Raw genomic sequence first — 15,781 nt, 5'->3', positions numbered from 1 at the left:
GAAGTGCAAGGGTAGCAAAAAGGAGCGTGTGATCACAACACTAAAAAGAAGACTGCACAAAAGACATAATATGTAAACTGAGGTTTGAAAACCGAAGTGGGTTTCCCAGGTGCCCCATAGGGAGAAAGGAATTCTTGGAGGAGGGAAAAGCATAAAAGAAGACAGTGAATTGTTCATATAATCCAGAAGTGAAGTAGGCAATGGCAGGAGAAATGATTGGACACAGGCGTCATGAAGACTTGCAGGTCTGCATTTTAGCAAGTCCATTCTAAAGGAAACTTTGAGGATCAACTCGGGGGCGGGGGACAGTGGGGGGACAGAGCTAGTCATTCCTACCAGAAACACTGGAACCAGTTTCTACCAACCCACCAATAGAATGACTTCAAAGGCATCATGGTATCACAGAAAGGGCTTGTTCTTTTGTTTGTTTGTTTTTAGTTCATTAGGCCTCACTTAAAATTCTGATTCCACAATGCCCTTGCTTTGGGATCTTGAACAATGCTCATAGCCTCTGCAAGTTTCAGTATAGTAAGTTTATGTGATTACCTTCATCTGTAATATCCCTGCGTTCCAATCTTAATGGAAACTCAAGTTCAGGTCAAAGACAAGTTTCTCTGTGACTTCTCCTCTGAATTGATTCAAAAGCCGTCTCTCCCATCCTCATATGGCTTCTCTTATGGAATCTCATAAAAACTTCTAAGACCTCTTTGGTTTTTTGTTGTTGTTGTTGTCTCTTTGTTTTTTAATTTAAGTATAGTTGATTTACAATGTTGTGTTACTTTCAGGTGTACAGCACAGTGATTCCTTTTTCACATTCTTTTCCCTTATAAGTTATTACAAAATATTGAGTAGAGTTCCCTGTGCCATAGAGGAGATCCTTGTTGTATCTATTCTATGCCTTCTTTGAAGGACCGTAGCACTTGTTGTCTGTATCATTTTTATATCTCTGGTTTCTTTGTGACTGAAAATGAAAAATTTCTATTTGTTCATGTCCTGGCCCTTCCTTAAAAATGTGTTCATTTATGTATTTCATATTTATTGACTACATCTTAGACACCTTGTTAACTGCTGGTTCTAGATGTTAGTAAAATATAGACCTTCCTGCTCAAAAGGTCACAGTATTTGTGGGAAAACAAAAAAATGAACAACCTATGTCTCAAAGAGCTTTGTACTTCCCAAAGAGAACACACCTAGTAGGTACAATAAATACATGTATCATACATAAATGTATAAATAGTTAATGGGATTGAAAACTAGAGATAACTGCTTTTCGATTCTGAGGAAATGATGATTATATTTCACCAGGAGCTCAATACCACTCTGAGAATGAGGGCTTAACCCCCGTCCTGACTCACTGCATCGCTTTTCTGTATAAAAATACACAAGTCTGTATATACGCTCTAGAAAAAGGCTTATCTGGCATGAATTTCAGATAACAAGAAGAAAACTTCAAGAGGTTCAGAGAAGCATCCAGAAGCTCAGATGATTGGCACTAATACAACTTGCTTGACAGGAAAATAGAGCTGTAAATCTCACAAAATTAGATGATCTTTGAAGAATTTCAAAACCTCCTGCTATTAATTGGAAATCCCAGAAGAACCACTTCTTTTAAAGCATACTGATAATATGCTTTACAGCTTAATATTCAGAAGCCTATGTTTTGGCTAAGTGAGCTTCAGGAAAGAAGGAAACTTGTGGTTCAGTTCCATCTACTCTGGAACCTCTGGTCAAAACATTTACTTCTGTGCTCAGCCATCTTATCATCTGTAAAATGGAGGCAACTCTAAGAACACATAGTTACACAGATGTTGCACAGTTTCATGTGTCATTGTCTTCATTTGTTTCAGAAAACCAATAACATCTAAGCTACTACTGCAAAGAGTGCAATGTTACTTGGGGTCATCTAGTGCAGCTCTGTCAAAGGAAAGAAAAGGAAAAGGGCCTAGAATAACTATAATTTTCCCAAGAGGACACTATTATTTTATGGTAAATCTGAGTCAAGAATCCTGATCTCTTTGATGACATTCCATTGTTCTTTCGTTGGGTTCTGAACAACCCAGAGAAAGAAAGAGAAATAAAACTCGTATGTGCTGTGTCACTGGTACAGGATGTGGCAAGATTGGAATTGGAGAACTACATATTAACAGGTATTTGGGAAATTCTTCAAACTAATTAAGATATATACCAGGTCCATAAAAAACAGTATGTTTTCTCAAGATGATTCTGTGGAATGAATGGAACTGGTAACTGAAGGTGTCTGTGTGCTGCAGTTCCAAACAGGATGGGTGAATGCTTGTTTTCTGGCACCTTGAAGACTCCACCCCAACATACACATTAAAATAAAATTAACATTTCAACTGGGTCATAGTTAATTCTGCATGCTCTTGTAAGTCAGCAAAATATTCCATATATCATTTAAGTTGTCACTCACTTTTTTTTTTTTTTTTTTGTGGTACGCGGGCCTCTCCATGTTGTGGCCTCTCCCGTTGCGGATCACAGGCTCTGGATGCGCAGGCTCAGCGGCCATGGCTCATGGGTCTAGCCACTCCACGGCATGTGGGATCTTCCCGGACCGGGGCACGAACCTGTGTCCCCTACATCGGAAGGCGGACTCTCAACCACTGCGCCGCCAGGGAAGCCCCATATCTGATTTTTGTATTAGGACTCTTCTAATTTTTTATATACATTGGAAAATAACTCATGTCTTTCTAAGGTGTATATCTTTGATTATATTTTCTATTTTCATAAAGCTTCTTGTATTCTCTACTCAAAACAGTTGTAAATAATGGCTGCATGTAACTAATCAATAATCAGCCATTTTGTCCAGATTTTCAAATGTGTTGGTATAAAGCTACCATAGTATTCTTTTGTAATTAAAAAAAAATTACTCTGTTTTATAGCTAGTCCCATCTCTATCATATTTGCCAAATATTGCTTATTTTATTGGTCTTTCTAAAGAACAAGCTTTTGGTTTTATTTGTCAAGTTTACTGCTTTTCTTCTCTATTTTTGACTTTTCTCTTGATTAATTTTGTCCTTCCACTCTTTGGGATTTACCTTGTTCTTTTTCTATGTCTACTGTCCATTTCCTATAGCTTCAAGAGCCATTTTCAACAACTCAACGAGTTCTGCTGGCTATGTCATGGCCACTTCATCATATGCCATTAAAACTTAATCTCATACACTGGGTGAAGACTCGGCAGTCTTATTTTGCTTTCAAAATTGTTCTATAGCCTTGGATCCTTCTTCTTCTCCTAAATTAGCACTATCATCAGGGAAAATTCTAGTGGGCCTAGAATTCTAGGCTTGCCTCTCCTGTAGTTTCATAATCAAAGAAAAAACATTTCCACCCTTTTTTTGATGTTGATCGAAAATTTAGCAACACTTCTTTGCACTGTATTCAAATCCCAAAATATAAGCAAGCCTTCATGCACACAGGCTCACTGAAATGTCCTAATTTTAAACTTTATATGACCTGGAACAATGACCTTTCCAAATACTCCACACTCTTCCTAGGTGTTCAGACTTTTTCATTCCTACAACATCTTTTACACATGGTCGATTTGTGTCATAAGTTCTTCCTCACTCCCACTTCTGAGTATATATCCAAAGGAAACATCATCATGATTTGAAGAGATATCTGTACTCCCATGTTCATTGTAGCATTATGCACAAGAGCCAAGGTATGGAAACAACCTAAGTGTCCATAGTAGATTAATGGATAAAGGAAATATGGTATATATATACAATAGAATATTATTCAACCTTAGAAAAGAAGAAAATCCTATCATTTAAGTCAACATGGATAAAACTGGAGGACACTATGCTAAGTGAAATAAGACAAAGACAAATAGTGCATGATGTCACTTATATGTGGACTCTAAAAAAATAATGAAATAAATCAACTCTTCCCTCCCTGGACATTTTCCTCAGCAGAATCTAGCAGCCTCTACTATGAGTCTTATCTTTTTTTTTTATTGTTGTACCAGATCACAACCCCAGGGAACCTATGTATTTACCGATGTATATCTACATTATAGTTTACCATTGTTATATTTCTTTGTAATTCATTCCTTCCACTTCTGGCATCAGAACCTCATTTTTACTTTGGAGAAGTTCTTGTGATTCAGGTAGGCTGTGTGTCTCCTTCCTAGGCTGTGTGACTTGGGGCTGGCTAGACACAGTGTTTTACATATACTCTATATGTCTTAAGTACTTATTTCTCTGTTTTCCATCATTTTCCCTCCAAATTTTTGTGTAGTTATTTTTTAATTGACATTTGTAATCCTTTCTTTTGTTTGACTAAGGTACTGTTCAACCGATCTTCTGAGTGTTTAATTTCAGCTTTTTTAATTCTAGAAGTTTCTTTTGGTTGCATTTCACAGATAATTTTTGCTTAAATTGTACATGTTGTCCTTTTCTTAATACATTAATCATAATTTTAAATAATAGTTTCATTGAGATATAATTTACTTTCCATATTATTTAAAGTGTACAATTTAATGTGTTATGCATCCACCACCACAATCAATTTTAGAACTTTCATCCACCCCCCAAAAGAAAAAGAATCTATTATAGGTCACTCACTCCCCCATTTCTCCAAACCCTAGGCAGCCACTAATATACTTTGTCTCTACAGATTTGTCTAGACTGGACATTGCATACAAATGGAATCATACAATTACTTAGCATGTTTTCAAGGTTCATCCATGTTGTAGCATGCATCAGTACTTGATGTCTTTTTATGGCTGAATAATATTCCATGGTGTGGATATTACTATGTTTCATTTACCCATTCACAGTAAATGGCCATTTGGGTTATTTCCACTTTGGGGCTCTTATGAATAATGCTGCTGTGGTTGGATTTACATGCAAGTTTTGTATGCAGGTCTAGATTTGTTTTTTCAGTTAACAGACTATTTCAGAGCAGTTTCTGGTTTACAGAAAAATTAAACAGAAAGGACAGAGTTCTCATACCTCCTTACCTCTCTACCCAGTTTCTCCTATTATTAACATCTTACACTAGCGTAAGACATTTGTTATAGTTAATGAACCCATATTGATACATTATTACTAACTAATGTCCATGGTTTACTTTAAACTTCATTCTTTGTTTTGTACATTATATGATTTTTTGACAAATGTGCAATAACCTGTATCCACCATTGTAGAACCATACACAGGAGTTTCTTTGCCTTTAAAATTCTGTGCTTCACCCATCCTTTTCTCCCTCCCCACAACCTCTGGCAACCACTGATCTTTTGACTGTCTCCACACTTTGGCCTTTTCCTAAAAGTTCATATAGCTGCAATCATATAATATGCATGTAGCCTTTGCAGATTGGCTTTTTTTCACTTAGCAATATGCATTTAAGCTTCTTCCATGTCTTTTCATGGCTTCATAGCCTTTTCTCTTTATTGCTCAATGCTATTCCTTTGGACCGATATACCATAGTTTGTTTATCCATTCCCCTATTGAAAAACATTTGGTTGATTTCAAGTTTTGGCAATTATGAAAGAAACTGTTATAAATATCCATGTGCAGGTTTTATGCGGACATAACTTTTCAGTTCCTATGGGTAAATACCAAAGAGCATGATTACTAGATCACTGTATGGTAAAAGTATGTTTAGTTTTGTAAGAAACTGCCAAGTATCCTGCTAGCAGCAAATGAGAATTTCAGTTGTTCTGCATCGTCAACAACTTTGGTATTTCAGTATTTGGATTTTAGCCATTTGAATAGGTGTGTAGTGGTATCTCATTATTGTTCTAATTTAAAATTCCCTGATGACATGGAATGTGTAGCATCTTTTCATATGCATATTTGCCGTGTGTCTATTTTCTTTGTTTAATCATAGTTTTTTGTTTTTTAACCAAAGCCTACTAACTCTTGTCCTCCTTGTCTATTTATATTGTCTTTTTTCTTTCTTTCTTTTATTTTTTTTTTGAGCTTTTGATCATTTAGTCTTTTTCCTGGTATGTCCAATTATTTTGTATATTAAAATTGGGCTTAACTTATTTTAGGAAACTATAAAGATACCTCCACATTCTGGATGTTGTTATTGTTCTCTTGAAAAGATTTCCTTTTGCCCATGGCAGACAGTTACTATAGGGACTGGAAACCTTAGTCCATTCTCAGTTTGAGCTCATTCAAAGCTGTTTTTCAGTCTGTGTGAAGGGTGCTCTATTTCTGTCTTGTCCTTCCTCTACGGTGTTGCTCTTTGGGATTACCATGTGAAAGTTTGTATTCTCCCTATTCCCAACTACCCTTGTATTTGTTACGCTTTAAATGTAATGGTTCCCCCAGCCCCGTGAGACTAAGGATACGTGTAGCTTGTCATTCCATTAGTTGTTGCTTTTAGCTTGAGCTCTTGCCGTTTGGCTTCTGTGGGTACAGTCTTTTGAACTCCTTGGCTTTTCAGCTCCTAGGCTGTATGAGTTGAATCAGCAAATGCCCCAAGGAGAAAAGCTGCACCAAATGTCAAGCTTGCATCTGTGTTTCCCTTCTCTCCAGAACTTGGCCCACATGTCTTGGTGTCTCTCAAACATTCGGATGCTGGTGAACAGATGTTTTCTTACTTTATCCAAGTTTTCTAAAATTTCTTGAGACTTCCCCTGATCTTATGTTATTATTGAAGTATCATCTCAATTATCCTTAGGAAGAAAATTTACAATTTTATATTTTATTTTTTTATTTTCTATATTACCTCAGTTTCTGTAGAGACCTTTTACCTGATAGTTCAGTCTAGTTCCTGTTTACCAGTAAGATGGAGATAGGTGGAGGCTAAGAATATTGGGGGGGAAATCACTGATGAATGATATGTCTCGTTCTTTTTGTTTTTCCTCTCCTTATTTACTCTGGCAGCCTACATTTGTCCTTCTTGATTGGACCCAGTTGCCCAAATAAGCAACCCACTCTGGCAAAGACCTGACTTTACTCTCAGAAATGTCTGCATGTTAGGATAAGCTAGATGATGAACACCATGCCAAAGTTCTTTGTGTGACCAGTCAGAATGGCCATCATCAAAAAATCTACAAACAATAAATGCTGGAGAGGCTGTGGAGAAAAGGGAACCCTCTTGCACTGTTGGTGGGAATGTACATTGATACAGCCACTATGGAGTACAGTATGGAGGTTCCCTAAAAAACTAAAAATAGAACTACTGTACGACCCAGCAATCCCACTACTGGGCATATACCCTTAAAAAAACGTAATTAGAAGAGACATGTACCACCATGTTCATTGCGGCAGTATTTACAATCGCCAGAACATGGAAACAACCTAAGTGTCCATCGACAGATGAATGCTAAAGATGTGGCACATATATACAATGGAATATTACTCAGCCATAAAAAGAAATGAAATTGAGTTATTTGCAGTGAGGTGGTTGGACCTAGAGACTGTCATACAGAATGAAGTAAGTCAGAAAGAGAAAAACAAATATCATATGCTAACACAGATATATAGAATCTAAGAAAAAATAATTGTTCTGAAGAACCTAGGGGCAGGACCGGAATAAAGACGCAGACGTAGACAATGGACTTAAGGACATGGGGAGGGGAAAGGGTAAGCTGGGGTGAAGTAACAGAGTGGCTTGGACATATATGTAAATGTAAAATAGATACCAGTGGGAAGCAGCTGCATAGCACAGGGGGATCAACTCGGTGCTTGGTGACCACCTAGAGGGGTGGGGTACGGAGGGTGGGAGGGAGACACAAGAGGGAGGAGATATGGGGATATATGTATATGTATAGCTGATTCACTTTGTTACAAAGCAGAAACTAACACAGCATTGTAAAGCAATTATACTCCAATAAAGATGTTAAAAAAACAATAAGTTAGAGAGTAAAAAAATTCAAAAGAATTGGCCACACTCCTCCAACAGATTCTCTAACCTTTAGCAGAACAGAATTCACACTGAATCTGGTTTATGAGTAAAAGACAAGTCAACTTTAAAGTGGATCAGGGCTGACAACATTTCTTTCCATGTGCCTGCTTTGGAGCCATATTTATGCTGACCACTCAGAACCTTCCTCTTGAGTATTCTGTGATATATTAGAATCAGGAATAAGGGGTGTTAGTGCTGGAAGGGTCAGCCAGTTGTCTGCGATTTAACTCACATATCCTTTCTGCACCAGACTCTTTAAGATCATTGAGTTAGCCTAAGAATTTTGAAGCTGTAGAATTCAAGACAGTACATTACAATAGGCCAATATTACTATTCTCCTGCTCTGACATTCTCCACTGATGGACAGATGAAGGAGAAGGAAGGGCAGTCACCAGTAACTGAGAGTAAATGAAACTGGAATATTATAATTCAGTATCATTTGAGTGACTGAATTGGCTGGCAGAGTGTTCTCCAGTTAAGGGTGAGGGAAGATTAATTCTGCACATGACACCACTACTGTATTTATACAAGTCTACTGGGACAGTTGTTTGCCTTGAATTGGTTTCTTCGTTCATTTCAGTCAGACAGTTGTGTTGACTGATTTTCCTTTTTGATGTATGAAATGACAGTTTGACTGAATTTACCATTTAATTTACACTAATGCACTGTAAAAACGATACATTAGTCAAATTGGATTGGCAGGTATGGAAATGTTTACCCCAGAACTAGACAGAAATATAATATTGCCTTCTACAGAAATGTAAGTCACATGCCCTGGATTCTGGGGAAATGTTCCAATTTTAATGATTTTACCACGTTTCAAAAATGTAGGGTCACTGATCCCATAGTAAAAATAAGAAGATCTGTGAAGTCCAGAAAAACACAGTTTTGTGTGACTCTGACAGTCACATAACACAAAAGAAAAAACTATGATGAGATAAATTTTACTGAGTTTCATACTTATCAAGAGGTGTTTCTATGTTAAACTTCTGAGTCTTATTCTAGAAGTTCTTTAGGAACAAACACTTCAAATATATTCATAGAAAACCCTCTTTATTTGTAATTTCATTCTTCCAATATTTATAGTTACTATGACAGGCCATTTCTCCACGTCCCATCCCATGATTCTCTGCTCCTATTGAACATTTGGAAATTCGTGGCGTGAGCAGGAAAGTGAAGCAGTTTTTGAGATTATTGAATAATGCTGATTTTATAAAGACTGCTTTATTCCATAGTTGACAAACTTATAATGGTACCGATGGTTGGATACTACTCTTAGAGATGAGAAAGCTCTTAAGGAACCTTCCGTATTCCATTCACCAATCTGTGTTCTTGTTCAAAGCAAAATTAATTCCTTTCAAAATTATCATATTACCTTAATTTTTAATCTTAAAATAAGATTAAAAATTAAAATAATTAAAAATTAAAAATCTTAATTTTTAATCTTAAAATAATCTATCGGTGAGAATGGGAAGTTTGGGTAGGAAAAAGTGACAGAAGATGGGACAAAAAGAGAATTCATAGAAAGACAAAACAGAATTTTTAAAATGGTGGGTACAAACTTCTGTTTCCAACTATATCAGTTTACCTTAGGAAAACGTACTAGAAAGGCCAAATAAATCATAAGCAACATTGGACTGTGAGCATTAGAAAGCTACTGAGGTAGCCATGACCTAGAAAAGTAAAATAGAGAAAGAAACTCACTGAAGTGAGAACAATATTCTGCACATGCTTTTCTAGCCCAGTCATTTAGAAACTACTGATGAAGAGCAAAAGTCTGAGAAACCAAATGTGGCTCCTAAGAGGTAGAAAAGCCAGTAGATCTTAGGACAATGTCATAGGACTAAGGAAACCAGAGTTGGAATTGAGAAATAACAAGGCAGCTAGAATTTTAAGGACCAAAATCACAGAGAGAGTAAAGATTCAGAGAACAGAGCTGGATTCAGCAACAGTGTTCCCTTGCAGTATTTTCCATGTATAATAGGTAGATAAGGCAAGATGCTAAGAAGTCAAACAAAAGCTAACTGAAGTCAAAGCAAAGACTTAGTTGGCTCATAATGCTGAAGAGACAAAATTGGGGTTCAGAACCTATGAAAGATTTGTGGCCCAATGGAAAACGAATGATATGAATTAGGACATTGAAAGTCTCTACATATGTGTGTGTGTGTGTGTGTGTGTGTCTCTGTTTGTCTCTGTGTGTGTGTGTGTGTGTCTGTGTGTTAGGAAGGTTGATGCAACATCTACACTGAACCTTATAAAGAAGGAAAATGAGTATGAAGTTGGTCCAGTGACTGAGGTGATCTTCCCCTCTGCTCCCTACCTAAGAATAGGAAATTCTCTCCTCAAGAAAATATAGTTGACACGTGAACAAGGTAAGGGTTAGAGACACTGACTCCCTGTACAGTCAAAAATCCACATATAACTTTATGGTCGGCCCTTCTTATCTGTGGTTCTGAATCTGAGGATTCAACCAACCACAGATCATGTAGTACTGTATTACTTATTGAAAAAAAATCCATGTATAAGTGGATCTGTGCAGTTCAAACCCAGGTTGTTCAAAGGGCAACTGTAACGTCATTCAGGTTCCCTACAACTTGTCATATCCCAAGTCTGGTATTCACTGAAGAACCACCAAGACTACCAAGAAAAGGAGAATTAGAATAAAAAACAAAACAGAATCAGAATCATAGATGACCTAAACATTAAAGTTCATACATATTTTGGTAAATATTATCAAGTTCAAGAAAATAGATGACAAGGTGGAGAACTTAACTTGACAACTAGAAACTATAAACTGATTGAAGTTGAACTGATAGAATTAAAAATTATACGAAATTTAAAACTCGGTAGTGGATTGGACACAGGTAAAGAGAGGTAAGTGAACTGGAAGATAGCGTAGTAACAATATTAAGACTAAAACATGGGAAACGAAAAGAATAAAAAGTACACAAAAGTGCATTTGAGACATATGGGCCACAGTAAACATTTTTATCATATGTGTAAACTGGAGTCCAAAGAAAAAGGAGAGAGAGATTGGGATGAAAACAATATTTCAGAAATATTAACAGCTGAGAGTTCTCTAAAACTAAAAAGAATATGTGGAGCCATAAATTCAATAAGCACTAAAGAATGCAACAAGAACAAATACAAAGAAAAGCACACCTAAGATCACCACAGTACAATTCATGAATAGTAAAGAAAATCATGACATCTTAAAAGCAGCCCGAGGAAAAAGAGAGAGATTACTTTCAAAGGAACAATAGGATTAAGATTACAGCTTTCTTCTCAATGAAACTGGATACTAGAAAATAATGGAATAACACTTTTAAGTGCTAAAGAAAAGAACTGCCCATTGGGAATTCTAGAGGCAGAGAAAATGTTGTTTGGAAGGAAAGATGAAATAAGAAATTTGCAGACAAACAAAATTTAGAAAATATGTTCTCATCAGAACTGACTGAATTAAATTATAAAGGGAGACCTGCAGGTAGAAGGAAGATTATCACAGACGAAAATAAGGAATTTATAAAGAATTATGTATAACAGAAAGGATAAATAAGTGGATAAACCTAACTAAAATCTAACAGCACAAAAGAGTAATAATAAAATATATCAAAAATTAGAATGCATTAAAACAAATGGAAGAGGAAAAGTAGTAAAAGAAATTTAAGATCTCAGCATTGCTTGAGAAGCAGTAAAAGAGCTAATAAGTCATGGTACATGTGTAACTGCTACTTAGGTAAAAATAACAAGCTAATACAAAGGAAAATGGAATTTGAAGAAATCTAAAAGGAAGAAAGAAGAGCAAAAAGAACATAACAAGGTGGGACAAATAGTAAACGAGGAGTAAACGGTCTATAAGAAAATACATTAACTGTAAATACTCAAATTAAAGGACAAGGATTATTGAAACAAACAAAAAACCTAACTCTATGCCACCTACAAGAGACAAGAGTCAGATTGAAAATTAAAGGATTCAAAACTTATGTCCTAACAACAATAAGTAAAATTGAAGAAGATTTTTTAATGTTAACATAGATTTGAAAGCAAAAAGTATCACTGGTGATAAGGCAGGATAATAAAACCCACTGTTACTTTACAAGGAATATATTATAAATCAAAACTTCAATGCAATAGATGAAGGGAAATTCCAAAAATCTAAGTAGAAATAGAAAAATCTAAATTACCTAGATCAGTAACGTAGAACCACAAGAACAAATCAGCAGATTAGAGAAGATCTGAATACCATCATTAAAAACTTTGGCCTACATTTACATAAAACACTGCACCAACAATGATGGAATATATATATTACGCAGAAATTTTTAGGTGCACATGGCACATTTATAAAATTGACTATATTCCAGTTATAAAACAAGACTCCGAATAAGCAAGAAATTTTAAAATATATAACCAATATTTTACCAAATAGTTGGATATTAAAAACATACTTCTGATCATTATGTACGTCAAAGATAAAGTCGCAATGGGAGTTAGAATTTTATTAATTGAATGATAATGAAAATATGCCATAACAAAACCTGTGGGTTGCAAATAAAGCTGTGGTCACAGAGAAGTTTATGTATTCAAATTATATTCTCTAAATGTAAAAGGGACAGGAATAAAGCAACTAGAAGGTAACCTATCACCCTGAGGTAGGCAGCTCCTGAACTGTACCTGGTGGGGAAGGCAGGGCAGAACTTCAGGAGGCCAGCTGAGAGCACGGTGAACACCACGTCAGGAGCAGTCTCCAAGAAAGAGCACTTAATGTACAAAGGAATGACTAAAATATATTTAAGAGTTAGCACCTGACTCCTCTTAAGGATGACTTAACGTTGCTGGGGAAAAAATAAGAAGTGCTCGGTGTAGAAGGTGAATAGCTTTATAATTCCCAGGAGATTCTTGGTACCGGGACCACACAGTGAAGAACTTGGAGTCCCCGTGGCTAATCCAGCAGAGAGAAAAGGAGAAACAGAGATGCGAGAGAAACTAAAGGGAACTCTTGGTGCAATTTGGTGCTGCTGCAGGCCCAAGTCCAGGTATGTGCTCTCTAGCTCGCCATCTTAAATAAAAGCCACCATGTTCCTTAGTCTTTCAGGTACTTAGAATTTCTCTTTAGAACCTGAAAATGGGGTCAGGTTTCCTGTCTGCATTGCTACAGTCCAAAATAGAGGCAGGATGGTTGAAATAGTTCTCTAGCTGGCAGAGGAGGCCTTGAAGCTGTGAGCCACTCACTGCAAACCAGCAGGACATGAAGGATTCTTGAGCAGATCTGAAGCTACTGGGAGGCCTTTCAGGAGTTAAATCCCATAGTAAATACTGTACCTTCATTGGCCCCTTCTCCCTCTCTGTCCAGTCTTCCTCCACTCCCATGGGGGCCCTTTGGGGTTAAATGAGCACTCTTTGACTTGTACTTGGTGGTCCCAGAACTTGACTTGGGCCTGGAGACTTCCATGAAAAGTCTGCCTTCCACCTACTGGCTTGGGTTTCTTGGTCTCTGTGCTCCAGGCTAATCCCTTCAATCTGCTTTTTCCATTTCTGCCAATAATCCCCCTCTCCAGACCTTCCTAATGCTCTTCTGGGGTGGGAGGAGACTTACTGAGGGCAATGTTTATTTCTAGAGGGAGAGGTGACCACACGACTTCACAGTGGTCGTCCCCTTGATTATTCAGTTTCTGTCTAGATTAGTTGTGGGTGTCTGTGCACCCCAGCCTCACCCCAGGAGGCTGTAGAACACTGTCCTTATCTCAGCCCTGAGCCACTCTCTATCCTCCTTCCCTCTCTCTCTTTACCCATCTTTACCCGCAGACTCGCAGGCTTTCTGGACCTCTGAGGAAGATAAGCGCTTCACCGAACCTCTGCTACAGAACCAAACATACTGAAATGACTCTTTACAAAGCTATTGAAACAACAGAAAAAGAATACATGAGGATTGTTTCTCCTGAGCGTTCAATTACCTAGGGGGCCTTTAGCAAACTTTGACTGATAAATCTAACCTTTCTTTCCTTGGCAATAGTTGATCACACTGTGAGGAAAACAAGTTAGGGAATGGAAAAATACTATTTGGATTTCAAGGAAATAATAAAGATGCAGGGACTATCTTTGACTTTTGCAAGGTGAGAAGAGAGTTTACATTTTGATTATTTGATGGCAGGAATCCCTTTAAAAACAGGGCCAGTCTGCATGATGCATTTAAAAATCAACCTTTTCAAATATAGACATAGCCCCCACAAGATTTCTTGATTTCTCTGGGGTCAGATAAACCATCACATTTCACACTGGTGCCCTGTATATGAAAGTGATAGACATAATCTGGAAGCACAGCAGTGGCTAAAAATATGGAGCTGGCAGCCACACGTTGAAATGATTTTTTGCTTTTAATTCATTGCATAAAATGCTAATGTCCAAATTCAGGCAAGTAGATCTTACCAACCATCAAGAGCTTCAACCCTGCTAACAGCTAAGTATGCACTTTTAAGCCCTACTTTGACTGCTCCAGAAACTTACTGGGTTTCTTTAATGCCTCTGTTACTATTTCCTTTGTGTCATTTTGTTTTTCTTTAAAAACATAGCTGTGTGACTTTGGGGAAGTTATATTATTTCCTTGAGACTTGGTTGCCTTCTCTGTGAATATCTGGGTATAATTTTAGTATTGCTCAATAGAATTTTTAGTGATAATGAAAATATTCTATACCTGGACTATGCAAAGCAGTATGCAATAGCTACATGGAGCCAATAAACATCTTTGAAATATGGCAAATGCAACTGAGGAATTGAATTTTTAATCTTATTTTAAAATTTGTTTACATATAAATAATGCCACGTAGCTAGCATCTGTTGACAGTACAGATCTACATAATATTTTAAGGACACTCCACTCAAAAACTCTACCATTCATTTACTCAATCTAAATATTTTTGCCCTCTGACAAACAGAAAATAATTTATGCTTCCCTTGAAATTATCTGTCAAGACCTTTATCAGTTTGGGGACATTATATTCTTAAAATTGACTTTGCTTTATGATACTTTAATAATGTTGGAGTTCCCTGCCCTTGGTATCACCTTTGTGATGATGGGAAATATTGTGGATGATCAAGGACCATTTCAAGAGATCATGGAGAGAAACCTCCTTCTGGATTTAATTTCATTATGAGGATGTCAAAATGCTTAACTACTTAAAATAAAACCCATACCGTTTTTATGCTGTTATATTCTATATGTAGCTGGAAAAATGTTAAAAATATTTTTAAAGAACTGCACAACTATTTTTGAAGCTGATTTGGCTGTTCAAGGCTTGCTAGCACTTTATCCATCTTAGTACTATTTCACGTAGTAAACAAATGCAGTTGCCATAATTGCTGCATATGTGCCTGTGTTCCTTTCTAGGTTATATGTTTTTGAAGTTAGAAACTATATTTATATCACAGCCCCTATGTATAGCACAATATCCATTGCTAATTCAGATTGTGTTTTAAGATATGAGACAAAATTTAAGACTTTTATTATAGTCATAAACATCTAGCAAACCAACCAGAAAATAAAAGCTAATTTTCAATTGGTTGGCCAAGAACAAAAAAGAGAGGAATACCTAGTGCAAAACCATATCTGTAATAACTACTGTTGGATTTAGAGCACACACATGCTAAACTTATTTTAAAATATCTTCTTATCAAAGATTTGAGGTTGGACCTGAAAAAATTATATCAGAAGTGAAAATAATCATGTGGTCTGACCAGCCTGGATCACACAAAGTAAGTGTATACTATATATAAAGTAGATAAACTATGATGTCCTACTGTATAGCACAGGCAACTATGTTCAATACCTTGTAATAAGTTATAATGGAAAAGGATCTGAAAAAGAAATATATATATCTGAATCACTTGGCTGTACACC

Source organism: Mesoplodon bidens (genome assembly GCF_964165515.1).
Source record: "Mesoplodon bidens genome assembly, contig: HAP1_SCAFFOLD_179, whole genome shotgun sequence".
NCBI classification, from domain to species: domain Eukaryota; kingdom Metazoa; phylum Chordata; class Mammalia; order Artiodactyla; family Ziphiidae; genus Mesoplodon; species Mesoplodon bidens.
This window is presented reverse-complemented; position numbering follows the sequence as displayed.